The sequence below is a fragment of the Triturus cristatus genome, chromosome 1_1 (assembly GCF_964204655.1).
Source record: "Triturus cristatus chromosome 1_1, aTriCri1.1, whole genome shotgun sequence".
NCBI lineage: Eukaryota > Metazoa > Chordata > Amphibia > Caudata > Salamandridae > Triturus > Triturus cristatus.
This window is the reverse complement of record NC_140579.1, coordinates 109,450,381-109,468,221: the sequence shown is the minus strand read 5'-3', so window position 1 is coordinate 109,468,221 and position 17,841 is coordinate 109,450,381. Positions and strand designations below refer to the sequence as shown.

At 46.2% G+C, this 17,841-nt stretch overlaps 1 long non-coding RNA gene across 1 annotated transcript in view; it reads left to right on the top strand.

Annotated features, from left to right (window-relative positions):
• Positions 1-2,970: 2,970 nt before the first annotated feature.
• Positions 2,971-17,841, top strand: part of LOC146869681 (uncharacterized) — a 93,532-nt gene continuing 78,661 nt past the window's right edge. The window contains exon 1 of the long non-coding RNA XR_014981459.1: positions 2,971-3,000. This is a non-coding gene — a long non-coding RNA (uncharacterized LOC146869681). The remainder of the gene's footprint in view (positions 3,001-17,841) is intronic.

The window sequence follows — 17,841 nt, the reverse complement described above, 5'->3', positions numbered from 1 at the left end:
GCTTTTTTCCCCATTTTTTCCTATGGTGCGTAATTGCTCATAGAAGCAATATACTTATCGATATTTTAACATATATAACTCCAAAAGTATTTACCCTAGAACTGTGTTTATGGTCTTCAAAATGATGCAAAAATCGATGCAAGTTTTACAAATTGGTCTCGGATTTATTCTTGAGTGCGTGTATCATTTATTGCCTCTGTGAGTACAACAAATGCTTAACACTACCCTCTGATAAGCCAAACTGCTCGCCCACACTACCACAAAAAGAGTTAGTATTATCTTCTTTTACCTCTACCTGCCTTTTGGGGATCTCTCGGATTCTCTACAGAGTGAACTTCTTCTTTTTAGTATACTGTACAGAGAGCTGGTTGCCAAATGTGCCAATAGGGTGTAAGGTAATTCCACCATGTGAGGGAGCACAAGCACTTTGTTAGCAGTGGTAATGTGTGCAGAGCCCTAAAAGCCAACAAATATGGGTTCCTAAAACAGGAGGGTGAAGGCAAAAAGTCTGGGGTTGACCCTGCAGAGAGGGCCAAATCCCAAAACCTTACTTTGATTTTATCTCAAGTACTCAACATTGTTTTATATCTCGATTTAGATGTAATATAGTGCACTGAATTAATTGTTACATCCATGATCTCACCAAGTGTCCCAGCGATGGAAACTTGACTCAATATATATTGCACCTCTTTTTTTTTGTACCCAAATCTTTATACATCAATCCGCTGTTAAGGAAATCTCAGTTTAGACGCTGCAGACGTGCATTGTTTTTTCCAACAGTTACAGTATGCAGAGATATGTTCAGCTGTCTCTTTGTTTATTCAGCATGCTGTACGTATCCATAAGAGCTTTAGTGATCGCTGACAAGTCTTCATACACTTTAGAGAGAAGCAGTGTATCTGGGGCTTTGATTTACATTGTTTAACATATTTTAGAGAGGCAAGAAAAACAGAACATGCAAAGAGAAAATTGTTCAGAAAACAAAAAGCAAGATTAGTAGGTCTACTGTGTTTGTCTTTTAATCATGTTCTTCATCAGTATATACAAAGAAATGCAGCCAAAGTGTTTTGCCTTATCACAGGCTTCCTCAGGGCAGAATTAAGTTGAGTAAGCCTATGGAACCATTTTATGCAACAGCGTCGAAGAGGACGAACAATCATTGGGAGCACACATAGATGAGGTAGATTTGCTTGTGTTGTAGCATGAGTGTTAGCTGACCTATAGTTGGGTCAGAGTCAAACGTGCAGAGTCATGAAATCAGCTGTCCGAACCGTGCTTGGCTGAGGGACTACATCCTGCAACCAAATGTTTGATACGCAGTAAGCTAACTCAATTGTACCCTGAGGAAGCCTCTGAAAAGGTGAAACGCGTTGGCTGCATTTGTATATACTGAAGAAGAACACGATTAAACGCAGAAAACATACTCGTCTTGTTTTATGTTTTCTGAACAACTTTCTCTTTTCATACTCTGTTTGTTGCCTCTCTTCTATGTTTAAATGTCTCTAATGTTTGGCCATTTGGTAGCTGGCCTTCAGAGATGGGCAACTTTTACTTAGGACCCAGTGATTACTTCAGGTGGTGCAGCAACACGTCTCTTGCTGCTAGAATTTCTCGTGAAAAGTGTCTTGTCAATGTGATTCACTCAGTGCCTCTTAATTGTGATTGTAAACATTTTTAACATTTATGGTTTTTAATCTAAACCAAATAAAGGTCTTGGATTGATTGAAACATACCAATGAGGAGTTGAGCATTTTTACCATATTTTAGGGGTCAAAGTACGTACACTGGGGATTGGACAGCAGTGCCCAAGTGTTTAGAGTTACAAACCCAGCGTCATCAGCCCACAACAAATGAGGAGTGAGAAAGCAAAATGTGGCCTATTTTTAGCACAAGAATGTAAGCACTAATAAAATATTTTCCTTAAAATTCAAAAGCAAACAAGCGAATAAAAACCAGCCCATGGAACTTCTCCAAAAAGCTACACACATCAATATGTTATTCAGCATCAGAGAAAGGAGACGTTTGAAAATCGGTTATGCAAAGTCCTCTCTGTAAGCTTGCTTGTCATTTTTCAGACCTCCGCAAGCTTTGTCAAATACAAAACACTTCATAGGTGATATTAAAAAAAAATTGTAGGTAAAAGTTCTTGCATAAGTAGTTTTGCATAGAAACTACCCGTATACAATCAGGTTTAGTAACTCAAATTAATTCCCTAAAAATGTTTTTCCAAGAAAGCGTTTTCAAAAAGAATTTGCAAAGTAGAAAAGATTTCCATACGTTGCAAAGTGCCCAGACTGTTTACTTGGGGAAGTGTGCAGGTGAAATATCACATTGTATATTTTCTTTACTTGAGTCCTTTCTTGTTCCTTACTGGCTCTCACCGTGTGTTTCCTTTCAGCTTCACAAACCCAAGGCCTGACCAACGCCCCTCAGTACTGGATGCCACTTTACATCGGCGCGAGTGTGGTCTGCCTGGGTCTCGCCGCAGTTGTACTGACCGTCTCCATACGCAAGAGGAAACGAGGTGAGGGTGCTGGACTCCCACTTTCCAGTCTTCTTACTCCATAGGCCCTGTCGCGACTCAGTAGCTTATTTCCAAAATTCAAAAGTGTGTATTTAAAAGGCTTGTGTAGGAATGCTCGATTCTTATGAGAGCAAACCTCATGCTGCTGTTTCTAAAACAATTATTATTTGAAAAGTGACACCTAAAGGCAGCCTCTATCTTGAAGTCTTTGTTTCATTGTAAATTGGTGGCCAGCTTTACATTTACAGCACGGATAGAGGAGGCGTCCTTTAAAAACATAGTGAATTTTAAGCAAATGTGTTTGTTCGGCTAACCGTCTCGTACTTTGCTCTTTTTCCTTTAGACTCCCGCGAAGAAACAGGGTAAGTTCCCTTGCATACTTGCTTTACTTCCCGTGTTGCCCCATTTGCTCGACAGTAACAGGTTTTTTTCTGTTCCCAGCAGCCCTGTGGTGTATGCGAAGGTCGTGTTCACAGGTAGGAGCACATCTACCGCAGGGGCGGGGTTTGGGCCGCATGGGGGGGGGGGGGCTGTAAAAGCTCCTCCCGCAGCCCATGCAGTGGCACTTGATGAACTGTCAAATGGTGAGACATTGACTGACCCTAAAGTACCCACTGGTGAACTCTGGGTGCAGTGGAATGAAAGTGAGTGGGCACTGAGGAGGGAGCTACCTGTGGGTGTTCTTCCCAGGGAAATATTTTGTAAAAAAAAGGCCCAATTGTGTATTTTATAACAATAGCTCCTCCAACCCCACTTAATGAAATGTTCACATATTTTCATAGCGCTAAGAAAGCCTGACGGTCTCCAGAACTCTTGGAGGTTTACTCGCCCCAACAAAACCTTGGTAATATATGTGGTAGCAAAAGGGTGGATTTGCAGTACAATTTCCCAAATGGATGACTAAAAAGCCATCAATGGAACACGTAGTTCTGTAATTGAAGTTTCCTGTTTCTGTTGCAGCATCTTTCTACCCTCCATTCCCTTTAACTCTCTCATCCAGTAACTTCCAAACAGACTGCCAGTCATACTTAAGGATGGGAGTTTACTTAGATTAGCAGGTGCAAAAATGCAATTTAAACAGGGCATGTCCGCAGAGGTAGAAGTATCTTACACAGGGGCGTAGCTTGGCCAGAATGACTGGGGATGTGTGCGCTTCAGATTTCCCAACAATCACGCTGGCATATAATGTTAAAATCCATTATCAATCAATCAACAATCTATAGAGCGCAGCAAATCAACCGTGAGGGTCTCAAGGCGCTGTTTTATTTTATATGAGAAGCCACAGATTGGGGGAGGGGGGTTTATGGGGCAGTGGAAAGGGCAGAGACTGTGGATTGTAAGAGGTTCTTAAAACACAATATTTTTTTCAAACTAACCAACACTGTTGAAGATCTTCTAAACAGACATGGCAGAGTTTGTGTGTTTTTGTCTGTGTGTATGTAAAAATCCCAGGTAAAATCTGACAAGCACCTCTCTCCATATCCGATTGAATGCACTCGTACCCACTGTTTACTGTCGACAGAATAGATTTGTATGGGGGTGTAACACCCCAAACACCGAGCTATACCCCTAAACTTACAGGCTCAATGTCGGAACAGAAATGTCCCCTGTGTGGCTCGTGCTGCCCCTGCCCCATGTTGTTTACCTGTGCAGTTCCTGTGATCTAGAGTTCCCCCAGTGACCCTCACAGTCAGGCAGGTGAATCTTTTTTAACTGCGTCTTTTACCTTTTATGACGTGTGTGTAAATGTTAGGTCCTGCGAGCGGCTGTAACTGGTAGCAGGATGGAATTCGAGTCTCTGGTCTGTCTGGCACCCTGAAAGGGTGGAGGACTCTGTACAAAGAGGTCTGTGCTGAGCTGCGAGCCTGCCTTTTTAGGTCCAGCCTAGCGGCAGCACGCGTGGGCTCCTCGCTCTGCGAGGCATGCTGTAGTAGGGTATGCTGGGTCTCCATTTGTTAACGCCCATAAGGACTGGACCTTTTACTTGGCTTGTTACACGGTGGGCTTAATCTGGTGAGTGAGCACTATTTTGATAATGGACACTGATGGGGACAATGGCGGTTGCAGCTCTATGCGCTCCTAATTCTATGCTTTTTACTTTAATGAGCGCGGTGCCCGCTTTAGGGACACCGCTATCACTTTATTTATTTATATTTAACATTCATGTTGAGCACGGCGTTCACTTCTGGGACACCGCACTCTGTTTAATTATATTTTTTCTACTTTCACAATGAGCGCGATGCCCGCTTCAGGGACACTTAAGGTTGTGCAAGTTGTAGGGAAGCAGCCAATGCATAAAATCAGCATAATAGAAAATTGTTTAAAACTTAAAGTCTTAAATTGTATCCAGTTTCCCTCCCTTTGATCATTCACTGCAATAACTAAATCAGGTGTGCAACTACCATATGGTAGCTCCAAAAAACAAACTGCATAAAAGAGCTGCAACAGGTTACATAAACTGAAAGCTGTTGCAAACAGGGGCCCCCAAAATACTTTTGACCCAGGGCCCCCAAAATCCTTAAAATGTCCCCGTAAAAGAGGAATATTTTAAGTGGAGCAAAAATCTCCACCACAATCAATCAATCGGGAATTGTAAGCACACTTCTCACCCGTGAGGCTCACAAGGCGCTGGAGGGGGACGGTAAGCAGCTCTGTTCAGTTGAAAAGCCAGGTATTGAGTGTCTTCCTGAAGATGTTCATGGAGCGGGCATGCGTTATGTTGATCGGGAGCTCGTTCCAGGTCTTGGCTGCGATGTAGGAGAAGGCTCTTCCATCTGTTCTGGCTCTGTGGATGTGAGGGATTTCGGCAAGTTCGAGGTCGGCAGATCGGAGGTTTCTTTTGGGTAGGTGGAAGGAGATTCTTTCATTGAGGTATTGGGGTCCCGTTTTGTGGAGTCATTTGTATGCGTGGGTGAGTATCTTGAAAGCAAGACCACTGACTCACTGTCAGTGAAATTGCTCTACCACCCTCGCAGCTCCACCATTAAGTAAGGTCCTCTGTGAGCCCCTGCAATCCTGTAGTGCTGGTGTTGGAGGCCCTCCTTCACCCGCAGATTATACCTGCGCCTCATCCCTGGTGGTCCCGTGGACCTCCGACTCCTTCTCTCACTCTGCTTTCTACTTTCTGCCCCCTTTCATCCTCTCCTTCTGCTCCGTGTCACCCTCTAGCTTCTTCACCCTTCAGTCTTTTCATCACTTTTTCTCTGCTTTCTGGTCCGTTTCACCCTTTATTCCATTTGCACTTTTTGCTCTTTATTTCACTTGTCCTCGCTCTTTTGGCCTCCTTACCCCCATTTTTCCCGCTACTACTGCCCCCGTGGCCCCTTCCCTCAGCGTGACCAGCCCGTTCCAGTTCACCTCCCCACTCCTGCCTCCGAACTGTCCAGCCCTCCCCGACCATTACTTAATGGTGGCCGCGCGCAGCCCGTCTGCGCCTGTCCATGACCCAACTGCGACCAGTGCCAGGAACCCTGAATCATCGCACCACCAACGCTATGACCCAGCGGCACTCCACGCACTCAACCCAGGCTGCAACAACAATAACAACACCCACGGACCCTTCATCTGTCACCGCTGCCGGCACACTTACAGCACCGCCAGGAACACTGACCCAGGACAACCCGCCCACAAGAACACACTCGAACCAAAGACCCTGCAATGCATCCTCCTCAACGTCCGATCACTCCACAAACACACCACCGAAATATGGGACCTCCTCAACAGCAAAACCCCGGACCTAGCATTCTTCACCGAAACCTGGACCAACACCACCTCAGGACCGGACATTGCCATCGCCATTCCCTAATGATACAAGATCTCCAGGAAGGACTGCCCCACCCACCCGGGAGGGTGAATCGCCATCGTCCACCAATCCACCCTCCGCCGTGATCACGCTCCCCGAAGAGCCCACAGACCTGATGGAACACTTTCACTTCAAGATACTGGCCAGCCCTACCACCACCCTCTGGGGAACCCTCATCTACCGACCCCTTGGACCTCGCGGACCATTCGCCAAGTCCATCACGGACATCATCTCCCCGCATGCCATCGCATCCACCAACTACACACTGCTGGGAGACCTCAACTTCCACCTCGACAACCAACTGGACCCCAACACCAGATCCCTCCTGGACAACCTCCAGAACATTGGACTCTGCCAGATCGTGACCGAAACAACATACTCAGCAGGACACACCCTCAACCCCTCTTCACAACAGGAAACTCCATCACTTTCAGCCACACCACCGAACTCCCATGGACAGACCACTGATGCATCCACTTCAACTTCAGAACACCCACCATCCACAGCACCTGCTCCCAGAAAGAAACTGGACCAAAATCACTGACGACCAGCTCACCTCCTCACTCAGTAGCTCCACCCCAACCACGGTGGAAGACGACGACCCCAACACTGAAGCCCGAACCCTGCACAGATGGATCTCAGTCAGCGCCAACACCATAGCCCCCTCAAGAAAAACAACAACACTCATGCCAAGAATGCCAGATAGTTTACCACCGAACTTCAAGAGTCCAGACTCATATGCCACTACCTCGAAAAGGCCTGGAGGAACTCCAAATCCACATAGGCCCACAACGACTTCAGAGCCGCCACCAACACCAACCATCAACTCATCAGAAAAACATTAAAAAAGCGATTGAAGACAGACTCTCCACACAAGCGCACAACAGCAAAGAGCTCTTCAGCATCATCAAGGAGTTCGCCCAACCCACCAGCCAGTATACTGACATCCCTCCCTCATAAGACCTCTGCAACAAACTCAGCACCTTCTTCCACTACAAAATCAAGAACATCTACGACAACTTCGACAAAGACAACCAACACACTGAACCATCACCAACCACCCTCGACACCCTGAAGCCAACAATTGACAACCGGACAGCCCTTACCACTGAAGACACACTGAAGACAATGAAGTCAATCCACTCTGGGTCCCCCACGGACCCCTGCCCCCACCACATCTTCAACAGAGCAGCGACACCATCACACCCATGCTCGGCCACATCATCTAATGCTCCCTGACAAAGGAATCATTCCCCGACGACTGGAAACACGCAGAGATCAACCCCCTCCTGAAGAAGCCCTCGAGGGACCCAACCGAACTCAAGAACTACAGACCCATCTCCCTGCTCCCGTTCCCAGCGACAGTCATTGAGAAAGCCATCAACAGCCAACTCGCCACCTTCATCGAAGAGCACAACATCCTCGACTCCTCCCAATCCGGCTTTAGAAAAAACCACAGCACAGAAACTGCCCTCCTCGCTGCAACAGACGGCATCCGCTCCCTACTGGACAGAGGAGAAACAGTAGCCCTCATCCTCCTCAACCTCTCTGTGGCGTTTGACACAGTCTCTTACCACACCCTCACACGCTGACTCCACGACGCAGGAATCTGGGACAAGGCGCTCAACTAGATCCACTCCTTCCTCTTCGGCAGAACAGAGCGGGTCAGACTGCCCCTTTCCTCTCGGACCCTACACCAACCACCTGCGGAGTCCCCCAGGGGTCCTCCCTCAGCCCCACGCTCTTCAACATCTACATGGCTCTGCTCGCCCCCATCGTCAGAACCTATGGACTCAACATTGTGTCATACGCAGACAACATTCAACTCATCCTCTCCTTATCCAACAAACCCAACACCACCAGACAGAACTTTCAAGAAGGTATGGAAGTGGTCGCCAAATGGATGAATAGCAGCTGCCTACAACTGAACACCGACAAAACAAAAGAACTCATCATGGGCCCAAACACCGATGCCTGGAACGTAACCTGGTGGCGCCCCGCCCTCGGAAGCCCACCCACCCCCACGGACTCTGAGCTCAAAATGGACCGCCAGATCCACTTTGTTGCATCCTTCTGCTTCTACACCCTCCGCCACCTACGTAAGACCTTCAAATGGATCCCCCTCGAGCACAGAAAGACCGTCACTCACGCCCTCACACTAGCAGACTTGACTACGGCAATGCACTCTACACCGGAATAAACAAAAAACCTCACCGAAAGCTACAAAACATCCAGAACGCCGCCACAAGACTGGTTCTCAAACTGCCGAGACACTGCCACATCTCCCAGCACCTGCACACACTCCACTGGCTCCCCATTGAGGCTAGAATGACCTTCAAGATTCTCACCCACGCACACACGGCCCTCCACGACACCGGACCAGCATACCTGAACAGCCGACTCCAATTCCACGCAACCCAAAGGACCCTACGATCAGCCCAGCTCTCCTACGCCGTGGTCCCCCGCAGAAAGACCAGATCGGGAGGCCGTTCCTTCTCCTTCCTCACAGCCAGAGCCTGGAATGCCCTTCCACTCCACCTCAGACAGACGTCATCGCTCCCCACCTCCGCCAGAAACCTCAAAACCTGGCTCTTCGACAGACCCCCCCCCCTCGATGGAATGGAACCTGCACCCCCCTCTCTCCAGCGCCTTGAGACTCTTACGGGTGAGTAGTCCCACTCAACAAACACTGATTGATTGATTCTCAACAGGGAGCCATTGGAGGTTCCGCAGGTGTTTGGTAATGTGTTTGTGTCGAGGTATGCTGAATGCGAGTTTGGCTGCGGTGTTCTGCATGGTCTGGAGTTTGTCGAGTAGAGACTTGTTGATCCCGACATAGAGGGTGTTTCCGTAGTCGAGTCTGCTGGTTATGAGTGCGTGGGTGATGGTCTTTCATGAATTGGGGGCTCTATTTGACGGTCTTTTGGAGGATGCGGAGGGTGTTGAAACAGCTGGAGGCGACGGCGTTGAACTGTCGGGTCATGGAGAGGGAGGAATCGAGTATGATGCTGAGGTTTCCAGGGCATGGTTGGTGGGGGGTGGGAGGGCTGCCGAGGGCGGTGGGCCCCCAATTGTTGTCCCATGCAGAGGGGGAGGGTCCGGGGACGAGGACCTCTGTCTTCTCCGAGTTGAGCTTCAGGCAGCTGCTGCTCATCCAGGAAGCAACGTCCTTCATTCCTTCCTGGAAGTTGAGTCTGGTGGTGGTGGGGTCCTTGGTGAGGGAGAGGATAAGATGGGTGTCGTTGGCGTAGGATACTATGCTGAGTCCATACTGTTGGATGATGGCAGAGAGGGGGGCCATGTAGATGTTGAAGAGCGTGGGGGCTGAGCAATGATGGAATGAGCGGATCTAGTCAAGGGCCGTTCCTTGTATGCCGGCGTCATGGAATCTGGCGATGATTGTGCGGTAGGAGACGGTGTTGGACGCTCCTGAGAGGTCCAATAGCATCAGGGCTGCGGTGTGTCCTTGGTCGAGGCGGGAGCAGATGTCGTCTGTGGTTGCTGTGGAATCCGGATTGGGAGGGGTCGAGGATGTAGTTTTCTTTGATTAATTTTGTTAGTTTTGCATTGACGTTCTTCTCGCTGACTTTGGTCGTGAATGAGAGAACGGAGATGGGCCAGTAGTTCTTGAGGTTTGTGGAATCAGCTGAGGGCTTCTTGAGCAGGAGTCTGACTTCTGCGTGTTTCCAGTCATTGGGAAAGTTGCCGGTCTTGAAGTTGGTGTTGATGGTGCGTCGTATTTCTGGAGCGATACCGGTGGCAGCTCTGTAGAAGATGTGCAGTGGACAAGGGTCCGTGGGGGCCCCTGAGCGGATGCCTTTCATGGTCGATACAGTGTCTTCTGTGGTGACCGGGGTACAGGAGGAGATGCTGGTCTGGCTGGCCTTGCTGGAGAGGGAAATGGTTTTTGGGTTGGGTATCTGGTCGTTGAAATTATCCTAGAGGCTCAGATGGAAAAAGGATCCAAGCTTGTTGCAGAGGTCCTGGGAAAGGGTGATGTTCTTGGTTTCGCTGGCCGGCTTGGTGAATTCCTGGATGACGCTGAAAAGTTCCTTGGAGTAGCTGGAGTTGGCGAAGATCTTGTTGTGCATGAAGGTGGGCCTACAATGAGCCCTAAATGCACTGAACCAATTCAACAATGATAACAATATTACAGTCAACCAGGGGAAAACAAAGGTCATCATTTTTGGGAGCTACCACCTGAAAAAGAAAGCGCATTGGCTAATGGGAGATTTGCAAATCAGTACAGTGGCATCCTACAACTATCTAGGGGTTTGGCTCACGGAACGGGCCAAGGCAAACATCCACTTGAAACAGCAGTCTTCTAATAAGATTATATTTCTGTTAAAGCAATTAGCCCCTCTGCTGAACCAATACTGACTGCCCTAGATTCGAAATTACTGCCAGCCATTAGTTATGGTCATCAGACTTTCCCGGGGTCACAGGACGCCCTTCTTATCGCAGCCCAAGCCAAAGCGTATAAATCTGTTTTCTTCATCCCAAGGTCGGCAAGGAAGTCAAGGCTAAGACTGGAGCTAGGCCTGGTAAGGCCAGACATGATGTGTCATGGGGAGATTATAAAACTATACTTAAGGATTTTAAGGGTCCCAACAAAGTCCTTAAGACAACAACTGAGATTCATCTTTGAGGGGCCAAGTTCAGTATGGCCCTTCAGCCTCGGCAAAGCGCTCAGCACATTAAAGATCGAGAAAAAGAGCATACCATTGCTGGAAATTCCACTAAATGCCTGGAAAAAAGCGATAAATAGACAAGTCCGCGAAATTTCATTTGATCTGGATCTTAAATCTCTTCATTCTAGCCCCCACTTAGCCCCGCCGAACAGCTCCTATACGGCAGGCAAGGCACAAACCTACCTAAGCGAGGCCCTGACACCACAAGTCCGAACTAAAATTCTCTCCATGAGACTATGTATATTAGGAATCACCGACTTTAACCCTGCATGGGCCCGCAAGGGAGAATCCACAAACTGCAGGTGGTGCTCCTACATGATGGAATCCTGGTTACATCTCCTATGTTGCTGCCCCACCCTTAGGAACGAACGCCGGTGACTTCTTCGCCCAGTTTGTATCACCAAAGGAACCAAGACATGTAGTGAAGCATCAACCTTGTGCTTCTCTAACACAACCACGGTGACCTTGGCGAGACTGGGTAAATTTACTTATCAGATTAGGATTGCTTGAAAGGCCGCAAACGAACACAATCAAACCATGGTGTCCAGCACGGCACAATAAGGGAGATAAAGCAGATTTCACGCAAACAAGTACAGTACCCTGCACCTACTCACCCATTCTACTGAGACTTCACCATATTTATGGCTCTCAATGGAAGGGCCAAGGAGATTGGCCTACAAATTGCTGAAGTAGAAATTATCAAGGTTTACACAGGTGCCTCAGAAACTTTGTGCAAGGGCTCTTGTCAATGACCATCGGCACTGGCTGAACGAGTGGGCGCCGTGGGGAGTGGGGATCGTACATTAACAAAATTTTATCTGATGCCTTTATACTTTTACTGTGACCATTTTATTTTTACCTTCTTGTTTTTATATTTTTTACTGTAATGATTTTAATTAATTGTACAATTAATAAATAAAATCAATTCAATTGTTGTGCATGAAGGTCCTTTTGGTGGATCTAATGCGTTGGTGGTATTTCTTCATGGCGTTCTTGCAGGTGGTGCAGTCTTCAGGCATTTTACTGTTTCTCCAGTTCTTCTTGAGGCGTCTGCAGGTGCGTCTGGATTCTTGGAGGTCAGAGGTGAACCCGTTGGCCTTCCTGGGGTGCTGTCTGTCGAGGTTGCGCAGGGGTGTGAGCTTGTCTGTGTAGTTGGAGATCCATCTGTGCAGTTCTTTGGATGCAAGGTTGGCGTTAGTTGCGGTGATGGGTGCGTCATGGTTGAGGGTGGAGTTGAGCTGCTCCTCAGTGACTTTGCCTAGTTACTTCGTGGAGGGCGTGGTGCGGGTTGCGAAGAGCTGCCAAATGCTAGCAGCAAATCTGCAGTACTCCTGTTCATTGCCATCAACGTGAAGATGCTGTGTACTCTTGAGTTTTTAATTATGGAAGTTGTTCGTCCTTTAGTAGTTCTTCATTTACATCATATTTGTAATTCACAAAATTCCCATGAAACCTTTCACCACATTTTGTCATTGCTTGCTACCCGAGTGCTTTGTTTTCATGGCTGGTGCCTTTATTCTAATTACACACTCTGGGGTGGGGGCAGAGAGTGTGTGTAAACAACAGGAGAGGATATTGCCCTCCAGAGCTGCCGACTGGGAAGCCAAGTTGGAGCTTCAGCATCAGCCGGACACCTCATAATTCTTGGCAAATAACGTAATCTCCCTGTACCTAAAAAAAAAAAATTATGAAACTGGTGCTAATATAAAAGCGCTCCGATACCTTTGGGTTTGCGCTACTTAAACTGTGGGGAAAAAAACATAGGAGGGGGAGAAAACATGAAAGCCATGGAGCAGGGGTTTGGCAGGGACATGGAGGAAAGAGCAATAGAGAGGAGGCGGAGTCAGCTCACAAGGGAGGGAGCACATAGGAGGAAGAAGCACATAAACGAGAAGAGAAACTATACTGACATCTATTAGGAATAGAATGTATCAGACAAAAAATATGGCCAGGGGCCCATTTAATTAGCTCCCTATTACCTTCTCTTCTACTTTGTCTGCCTCGATACACCTTACTTGGCATTTGAGTTTCTCTCAGTTAAGTTCCTGTGAAAGGATAGCCGAAGTGGCCGAAGTGCACATGGGCAGCTGCAACACCGGATTAGACCCATAGGGAATCCATTTGATCAAGTTCAACATCAGACTGAAAAATTCTCAGTTCTGGGTATATCCTAGGAATCCGACTGGAGTGGAGTATGTCTTCTACGTGGCAGAACTTTCTTTTGCCATGTTTTGCGATCTTGCTACAGCGCTGTGAAGGAGGAAGGCATGTTTCCCTTGTGGTGTGTACAACACTACCAGTGCACTCCCTGGATTGAACGGAATTACTGTGATGGGGTATGTGATGGGCAATTATGTTATTGAGCACCGCTTTCCTGGAATCAAACCCTATGTGAGTGGAGTGTGTTTCATTAAGGAGTTAGGACAGTTGGGGTGACAAGGGCTGGAGAAGTTGCATGGATAAAACTCAGAAGCACTCCCGGGAGGTGTGGGGGGGTGTGGCTACCACTCCTGACAAGGAAGGGTACGAGAGGCCATCAAACACATAGAGAAGGGGTGGGGCTGACCACACCCTACCTATATGCTTCCAGAGTTAAGAGTGTCGCCGAAATCAACAATTGCACAGATGAGGGCTGGAAAATATGAGTGCAGTTTCTAGATAGCAGATCAGTGTCTCACAGTTAGAAGGGGCAGTTTAGTTGGGTTGGAGTAGTTGGCTGAAATAGATGGTATCTGTGAAGGCTTCTGTGTGACGGGTAGTTCTAGATAACAGCTAGAAAAGAATACCATCAATTCTTAATTAAAAGCTGTGTGGAAGGGCCAATGGCAGTGAGGTGCAATAATAACTTAAGTGTGTGTCAGTTTCCCTCACCTCCTGTTTGCTCTTGTGCTCTGTGGTCTGGTGTTTGCAGCTTGGCTGCTGGAAGAAAGTGAGGGAGAGGTGCTACTGGAACTGGGAGAGTACCAGATGGTGGGAATAATGGCCGACACCAACAGGTGGACACCACAAAGCCACTGGCGGGGAAAAGAGCTGCTTTTGAGGCAAAAGGTAGCACGGCCCTGTAAGCTGGAAATGCTGATTATTGAAACAAGCATTTGCAATGCAATAGGACTTACATTTACATGAGACCTATTGCATTGCAAACAGTAGCCATCACGGATAACTGGAGGGTGGGCAAGGGACTAGGCACGGACAATGGGAGTGAGGGGGGGAGAAGGCCCGGGCAACGGGAGTGCGGACAGGGGAGGGGTAGAAGGGGGCAAGAAGGCACAGACAACGGGAGGGAAGGGGAGTAGAGAAGGCAGGAGGAGAACCTCTTTAAAGGAAATAGTGCTCATAGTCTAAATAACACGTACCGTCTAACACGTGAAGTAAAGGGGCCAGTAGCCATGGGAGGATACAAATGATGACATGGCCGTAACAAGGAGGGACTAACAAGCCTATAAACGAATCAGAAGGCAGCATTTATGAAGGACAAAGACACAATCCAATGAAAAATATAGGTGGGGGAGTGGGCGGAACTTCCCTCACGTACTGAACGACAGCAGATCTTCACCAGAGCAGCACTTGCGCACTGACTCTAGGCTCGACCTAAAAAGTGTTTTTAAGGAAGCATATTCAGCACAACTATTCTTATTTGGATTACTGCTGGTCTCTGCATACAACATCTCTTTGGCGACAAGTTATTTTTGGACCCACCGACGCCCCTATGGATTTATACATTACGGATGTAAATGTGGATTCCTGATTTAGAGCAATGTAGTGTTACATATTCCATCTTCGCTGGTGTACCACTAAATGTATGGATACAAGCTACCCTGATGGTGATGGAGAACGGATATCAACTTAAGGTACTTTATCATATTCACCCTACCGTTACCTGCATCGGCAGTTTACTTTGGTGGTATCATTCAATTCTGGAGGGCGCTGCTACATCTTTCAACTGTACAGCTCCCTAGCGCAGGAGTTTGTTCTTTGCACCGTAACAGTTGTGGACATTGCCGCAACATTCTTTAAAGGCATTCCGTCTTCGAGGAGTCTCTTCTTCCTCCAGTGCTGATGGAATTTTCAATACATCAGCTTCAGGATTGTACCTCAATGTGCTCTATTTCCAATCAGAAGGACGTCCAGCATGTCGGCGGTGGCCATATAGATTTTCTACTCACTGCTGTTCCTGATGCATAGCATGCTGTCAGCTGATTTATGTGCTTGCCTTATTCAGTTTTCAAACTTCCACTCTTTGAAGAGGAGCCAACCGGGAGAAGAGCACACCTAGCCGCTCTTTGTTCATTAAAAACGTCCATTCATCCAAACGAGACGAGACGAAGGATTATGTGACCGTTCTCCTTTATGATGTCAGGCAACTCTGACGACCTAATGGAAAATTCGTTCTTTTTCCATCTACACTGCTACTTTGAAGCTTGTTCAACGTCAAATTAGAGCAGCGATTTGTTGCCATTTCAACTACAAAAACCTCCCCTCCCCTGCCTGTTTAGAACACCTACGAAAGAGACCTTCGAACTTTGGCCCCAGATCTAACAACCCCCTCTAGTGGATGAGCTTTATTTCATCTGTATGCTCGCCCCCTTTAAGAATTTTTAAAGCTGATCAACTGGGTCCACCAACACTTTCTTTTTTCCTTACGGTCCCATGGAAATCGGACACGAATAAGTTCACGCCCTGAAGAAGGTGTTACCCCAGGAAAGGGGGTGTCACACCGAAACGCGCGTCGGCGTCTTGAATCGATTTGTCCGTTACACAGATTCATTGAGACTTTTCAATTCCAAAAGAATAATCCCTTGTTCTTCTTCTTTTTTTCCCCCATTGAATACCCTTGACTGTAAATCTCTACCTACAATATATTACTTTGTGTTTTTTCATGTAAAAAAGATATGCCAACCACGTTGGGCCTCTGAATTGTTCACTTTCCAGATTTTAGGATGTATGTGTAGTATGTTGTCATGGTTTGAATGGATTTAAGTATGAGAGAGAATGTTTGAATAATTTATGTCTTAGATTTTCCATGGGCATTATTGTTCTTAGGACCATTATGTCCTTTGTTAGTTGAACCGTTTTTTCAACATATGATTTGTGCATCCAAAAAAAAGATTCTTTCAATTAATTTGAAAATAAAAAAGTATAAATATGGCAATTTGATTCGTGGCATAATTTATATGCATGGTCTAGATAGAGTGGTTTTCTATTACAAACTGACCTAAATGCGTGTTGTTAAAATATATAGGTACAGCAGACTCCTTCTTGTTTACTTTTGATTTATCCCCTGCTGCTCTACCTCTATTAACTCAGGGGTTCCCCTTTTGTAGGGCTTGCCTTATTCAGTGACAGGCACAGTTTCATTTTGGACTGCTTGTTGCATATTAATTGGGTACATTTGCTGGATATTTTACTCACACTTCTCCTTCATGTCTGCTGTCTGTTGCATCGTGAGTTCAGTGACAGGCACAGTTTGTACTTTCATATTTTCTGCTTGGTCTTTCATACTTACAACAGTTTCTGGTACTGTCAAGTAATATTTATTTATTGTGGCTTCTTCAAACAATGTTGTTCAACCTCCTCCTTTCTTACAAAGTCCTGGAAAACCCTTAATGACTTTTAGGAAATGGCTTAGGGTTTTTGAAAACTACTTAGTAGCTATAGATGCTTCTAAATATAATGATATCCGTCGTGCTGCTCTTTTGTTTAATCATTTAGGCGATGCTGGTTAGAAAGGTATTGATAATTTGCTGATTGTTACTCCACCTCTTTCTGATGAGGCACCCTGGGATGTTTATTTAGCAGCTATTGCCTGATTGTACAAACAATATAGAGATGAACCTTCTGTTATGCTTGAAAGGGATAATTTTTAAAGAAAGGAAATAGATGGTTGATGAATCTATAGAGGAATATTTAGCAGCACTGAGAATTCAAGCTTCCAACTGTGAATTTCCGTGTTAGTCTTGATGTATCTTTACGTGACCAGTTAGTTTTCAATTGTTATAAAAAAAACAATCCAGGAAGGGATTTTGACATGCAAATATCCATCACTGGATGAAATCATGAATATCGCCCGTAGTATTGAACGTTCTGTTGTCTCTACAAAGATCCCCCTATTTGATCTTAGAGTAAAGTAGGGTGATTCGAATGTCACGTCCATTACAAACGCTGATGACTTAGTTAGTGTAATCATCAATAAGCCTGCTTACATTTTCTTTTAACAGAAAAGCTATGGTATATTATAGATATATATTAGAATTTAATTTTGATATTATGTATATCCCTGGTGATAAAAACATCCGTGCGGACTGTTCATCTTGCCTGCCTTTCCAAAGTGAGAAATTGCATTTGGAATTAGCGTGTTATCATAATTTCAGATGTTATTTCTAAGTTCCTAATTTCAGAAGCAGAGTGGAATGAATGTTGTGACAATGATGATGTGTTGAAGAGTGTCAAGAAGTATGTGGTGAATGGATGGCCTTGTGATAGGAGTTTAGTTTTGAATTAAAAGCATTTTCTCAAGTCAATTCTGAATTGTCCCTTGTTAATGACATTGTGGTTAGACATGATGCATTTGTTACCCCAGTGGGACTGAGAGATAAAATTGTTTCTCTAGTGAACTTGAGGAGTTAGGTATGTCTGCTACTGTTAAAAAGATTAAACAATGTTATTGGTGGCTTGGTATGGATGGTCAGGTTAAAACGTTTGTGGATAATTGTCATGAATGTTTGTGTTCAGATAAGCGCTAGAAGTTTTCCACTTCTTCTCTTTGTCCTGTTGAGTGGCCAAAAGGGGCATGGGAAAAAATTGGAGTCGATTTTTCTGGTCCA